Genomic DNA, 6,000 nt, shown 5'->3' with positions numbered 1-6,000 from the left:
TGTGTGGGGTGGTCTTGGGGGGGTGGGGGGTGGGGGATGCTAAGATAAGAGGCTGGAACTGAGACAGACGGGGTTTTTGGCCCTTGAGCCAAGGAACCAGCCATATGGTGGTGGGGGGGGGGCAATTAATTAGGGATAATAGGGAGAAAGCACATATTTCATGTATCGAAACACACGATGGTGGTTACACGACTAAATCGGAGGAGATTATGGAAGTGGTCACTAAATATTACGAGGAACTATATACCTCTCGCAACTCTCCCCCTGTGGAGGAAATAACGGAATTTTTGGAAGCAGGATCTATTCCTCAAATAACTGAGATAAGTAAGAACATGCTAGATAAAGATATAGGGGTTGAAGAGGTCCGACAGGCGCTTTCACGGGGGGCGGGGGGTAGCACCCCGGGACTGGATGGCATTCCTTTCGAATTCTACAGGATGTATGGGGAAGAGCTACTGGGGCACCTAGTAGAAACATGGAATTTCTCACTTAATAAAGGCATGTTAACACCTTCTATGAGGGAAGCATTAATTATTTTAATACCCAAACCAGATAAGGATATCCGAAAGGTAGACGCTTATCGTCCCATTTCTTTGATTAATGTTGACAATAAACTCCTTGCCAAGGTACTGGCGGAGAGATTAAAAAAGGTGATTAGAGAGGTAGTTCACACAGATCAAAATGGCTTTATGCCAGGCGGATCAACTCTCGATAATCTCCGTAGACTCTTTCTCAACATGCAGCTCATGCCGTCCAGTCCTGGGCAGCGCTCTCTGCTTCTCCTGGACGCCTCTGGGGCCTTCGACACTTTGGAGTCGAGGTTTTTGTGGCACACGATGACCCAGATGGGGTTCGGGAAGAGATTCATCTCTTGGGTGAGACTCCTATATGCCGACCCGTCGGCCAGAGTAATGATTAATGGCGTTGTGTCTAGATCCCTTAAATTGAATAGGGGTACCCGCCAGGGGTGTCCACTATCACCACTCTTGTTTGCTATCGCAATGGAACCCCTGGCCTGAAGGATTAGACGGGATCGGGATATAGTGGGTTTCAGACAGGGGGAAGCCCACGAGAAGATCTCATTGTATGCCGATGATGTTCTGTTATTTCTCGGTCAATACGGGTCTATGTCTAGAGTGTTTCAGATTTTTGAGGAGTATGAGAAGCTTTCCGGCCTGTGTATAAATTGGCACAAGTCTGCATGGTTGCCCCTCGATGAATCTGATGATCCTGCCCCACAGGAACTTATTACCATTCCCAAGGGTGGAGTAGTAAAATACCTCGGTATCAACATCTCAGCCAATATCTTAGACTTTGTGGAGAATAATATTCTACCAAAGGTGGCGGAAATTAGGAAGAAGGTAAAAACATGGAAAAGTCTGCCCCTTAATATGATGGGTAGGGTTGCAGTTATCAAGATGTTAATTCTTCCCAAGTTGCTATATGCACTTGCGGCTTCCCCAATTATGATCCCCCAGAGGGTATTTAAAATTATCGAAAGCCTCCTTGCAGAATTGGTTTGGCGGGGAAAACAACCCAGAATTAAGAAGGAGATCCTGCAACAGCCGTATGAGAGGGGGGATTTGGATTACCAGATCTGAGAAAGTACTTCCTTATCTCTCAGGCAAAGTATATCTCAGTCTGGGACAAAACCCCCTTCTCATTGGTATGCAGTCCCCAATTAAAGATCTATGGATATAATGTTTTGGAAATTCTGGAGACAGAAATCTGGAGAGTACCCAAAATAGAGACCATCTCCCCTACCCTACATTTGATGTTGGAAATATGGAAAGAGCTTAAGCTCCAATCTAATAATATAGGTCTCTTACCAATATCCCCTATGTGGGGTAACAGGAGGTGGAAGGTGCCAGATACAAATGCAAAACCATGGCTAAAACATAATGTAAAATATATTAAACAATTCCTTGATAATGGGGCATTTAAATCCTTTCAGCAACTGCAGCAGGAGTATGGGATTGGTTCCTCGGGTTACTACACATACTTACAAATCAAACATTGGTGGAAAACATTGGATGAGTCAGTGAGTGCCCCGGAGGAACTATACCCACTCATGGAATGTCTTAGTGCCCTGTTAGGCACCAAATTTAAAAGCCATAAGTTGCTAAGATGTTGGCCCGCAAATGAGAAAGATAATAATTCAAAGAGAATAATAGATAGGTGGGTCAGTGAGGTGGGGATCTTGGAGGGCAAGGTTTGGGAAAGGGTGTTCCTAGATGTGAGGAGGGTCTTTACTATTCCCGCCCATCGCCAGACCCAGTTGTTTATTTTAAACCGAATTTATTACACACCAAAAACATTATCAAGATTTGGGACCAAGATCTTTAGCTGCACTAGGTGCGGTATGGAAAAGGCAGATGACATCCACTTGTTGTGGTTTTGTCCTAAGATCAGGGCTTTTTGGCGGGGGTATTGGCGGAGATAAAAGAGATCTTTAATATCACTATCCACGATACAATACAGACTTGTGTCTTGGGTATTCTAGACGCAAGCTGTTACAAGACAATTAAACCATATGTGGCAAAAAAATTATTATTTGCAGCAAGATTTTGTCTTGTTCGAAAATGGATGACTAAAGATACTCCGACAATTAGAATGTGGCAGAGAGTTGTTAATAATACTATCTTAGTGGATGGTTTCGCAAAAGCGTTGAGTGGGGACTTGGGGGTAGGAAAAATACGAGCTGACTGGCAACCATGGATAAATAACAAGTTTTCCAGAGTAAAAATTTGGATCTTGGGTTTAACAGGGATATTATGGTCAAACACATGTATATGTTAGAAAGATGTTAGATAAGTATAGTAATGAGAACATAATTAGATACTGCACTGGAACACCAGCTGAAGAACCCATATTGGAAAGTCTTCTCAGCATTAAATGTAGAAATTTCCATACGGGATCATATATGGAAAGAGGTGTCCGTATGTTTTTTGTGTATAAAAGTGTTACTATGGACAAAAACACTTTCCTGGCTAAAAGAAGACGTTAGACACCCACGGTAAAGAAAACACATTGGGTTGATGTTTTAGAAGTTGATGGTTAAATTTATATCGGAATGTTTTATTAATTGCTGATAACTTTGGGTTGTTCCACATTGTATTGTCCCTATTGTTCTTCTTTTTGTATATACCTTTTCCAATAAAAAATATAAAAAAAAAAAAAGTGTGAAAAAGCCTGTTGATTACAATGGGTCAGAGTGCAATGCAAGTTCTGCATGTCAATATCACGCGCAGAACAGGCACGTGAAAAACACAAGTGTGGACGGGGCCTAAGTGCGTGTCCAGCTACTCTTTGTAATGGAACAGTATAAAATAATTTAATAAGTAAAAAGTTCTGCTGCTTGAACCAGCCATCAGCAGCCAATTTTATATACAAAGTCCAAGTTGAAAATGACTGTAGAGAAGCCTTGAACTTGGTATATCTGAGAGGAAAATAATAGATATTCACTTTCCAATTAAAAAAGCATTTATAAGGATGTATTAACATGAATACATTTAAATATGATTTAATTAGAATTTTACTGATTTCTTCTTAGTTATCAGTTAACTTACTCAATCACTTTTATTCAGTTTGTTAGAAAACTATCAGATGTTAAGTATATGATAAATTGTAAGCACTGAGCATCCACCAGACGGCAGTATTTACTACATTCTATTAAGACAAGGCACTATGTTTTGCATAGAAATCAAAGGTCGATGTTGTAACACAGACTTGTAATTTAAATTAAATCAAACCCAGATTTCCATTTTTCAACCAGCATCTTTTTCTCATATGTTGTTTGTAGTTCTCACCAGTTCAGAAAGCAGTAAAGCAGAACAATTGTTCTGTAGTCTGTGAAATGAGAGGTGTCCAACTCTATGTCGAATAAATGGAGCTGGAATCTATTCCTGTTACTCCTCAAGGAATCCACAGACCCTCACAAATCAGGGCAGCAAAACTATTTCCAATTAGTAGATATTTTTGATGGTGTCAGAGGTTGATTCTTTTTTCTTTTGCTCTGGGCTCTGATGATAAGAATGACTGAAATATTACATCGACTGCTATTACAAGTGACGATACGAGAGGCAGATGTTGAGGTAACAGCATTTTGATCTGAAATTATATCATCCAAATATATTTTTAGTCACCTTTGAAAGCATTCTGGTTTTTGAGAAACTATAGTGTTAGCCATAGTGAGTTTTAAATGAGTTTTAATTCTCAGAATAAAAAAACAAAAACTTTTACCAAGTTTTAGTGCAAGATAGCTCTACATGCTTACAAATTAATCTGGAATTTAGATTCTGGTAGGCTGTGAATAAAAAGCAAAAGAATGTAAATAATAGGAGTATTCTTCAGTCTCGAGTGGTCCAGCAACCCGCGTCTTGGGTGAATTGGTGCTGGCCATTTCTAGACTCTTTTATAACATGCCCTCTCCCTTCACACCCCGCCGGATCTTGTGCCTTATAGCCATTGAGAAAGCTTGTTCCTGTTTACTCTACGATTTCCTGTTGTGACCCTGTTGTGACCCATGTTCCATTGTTGACTCTGATCCCCTGCTGCCTGTCCTGATTTACCACTATGTCCCCAACTCTGATCCTGTCCTGCCTGTCTTGACCTCCTATCTGTCCCCGACCACGATCTTGCCTTAAGACTCTGTACTACGCCTTGGCTGCCACCACGGACAAAGTCATGCCTGTGGAGAGACTTGGTGGTACCACCCGGCAGCAAGTCCAACCCGCTTTGCGGCAAGGTCTGGTGAAAGCTGTGTGCCCCCAAGACTCCGCTCCTAGGTATTGTCTTAAATCATCATCTTCATTGGTCCAGAGGGTCCACTACCCCTGGTGTCTGTAGTAAGATCTGGCCAAGGATCCCGCCAAGGTTCCGCTACCTGACCTGACCACCATCATGGTCCAATAGTCCAGCAAATTGCCACGCAAGGTCAACAACTTGGACAAGTCCCCGCCATGTTGCAGCAACTGATCGCTACACAGCAGCCGCGTCAAGTCCCTTTGGCTCCTTCAGCTACTCCAGTTGGTCTACCCTCTCCTGAACCTAGGCTGAGACTCTCCATCTAAGTACCACTCAGTACTCTGTGCACATTAAACTTATGCTGACACAGTTTGTTACGGAATGGACTAAAGTGGCTTTCATCATCATTCTCTTCTCCGGGAAGGCCCTGGCATGAGCTACTCCTCACCCAGTCACAACTACTATTACATCTTTCTTGGCTGAATTCCAGTCCATCTTTGAGGAACTTGCATGGGCGCCTTCTGCTGAGACTGCACTACTGAACCTGCGTCAATCTGAACCGCGCCAATCTGTTGGTGATTACATGGTTCGGTTCCATACCCTGCCCTCTAAACTAGCCTGGAACTAAGCAACCCTGGTTTCCGCATTTGAAAAGGGACTTTCTGGACAAGTTAAAGACACACTGCCATCTACCCATCCGGTTTATGGAGCACTCTGAGGAGCAATGTCTTAAACAAGTACAACTCGGGCCCAAAGTTTGTCCCACCTGCAGGTGGATAGAGCTGAGCTGTCTCCTCAGGAGAGTTCCAGGCGATGTCAGGAGAATCTCTGCCTCTATTGTGCCAGCCCAGAACACTTCCTTAAGAACTATCCACTCAGTCCTCGGCATCCGGGAAACAAACACACCTTGGAATCTTGGGAGGAGTGTCCCTAGGTGAGAACAAAGCTTCTCCACGTTGAACATACCTGTCTAACTCAGCTTCGGGACAGGTAATCAGTTTCAAGCCTCTGCCTTCCTAGATTTTGGTTCTGCAGGAAACTTTGTGGATGCTTCCCTGGTATCTCAGTACCGTCTTCATGTCGTCCATTTCGAGAAGCTGCTGGTCATCTCATCAGTCAGTGGAAAGATTCTCCAAGACCTGATCCAGTACGGTACTGAACCGCTATACCTCTAAGTGGGTGTCTTGCACAAAGAGAGACTTTCCTTTTGTGTGTTAACCCGGTCTAAATCTTCAGTTCTTCTGGGTCTTCCAT

This window comes from Engystomops pustulosus, chromosome 6 (genome assembly GCF_040894005.1).
Source record: "Engystomops pustulosus chromosome 6, aEngPut4.maternal, whole genome shotgun sequence".
Lineage (NCBI taxonomy): Eukaryota > Metazoa > Chordata > Amphibia > Anura > Leptodactylidae > Engystomops > Engystomops pustulosus.
Note: the sequence above shows the minus strand (reverse complement) of the source record.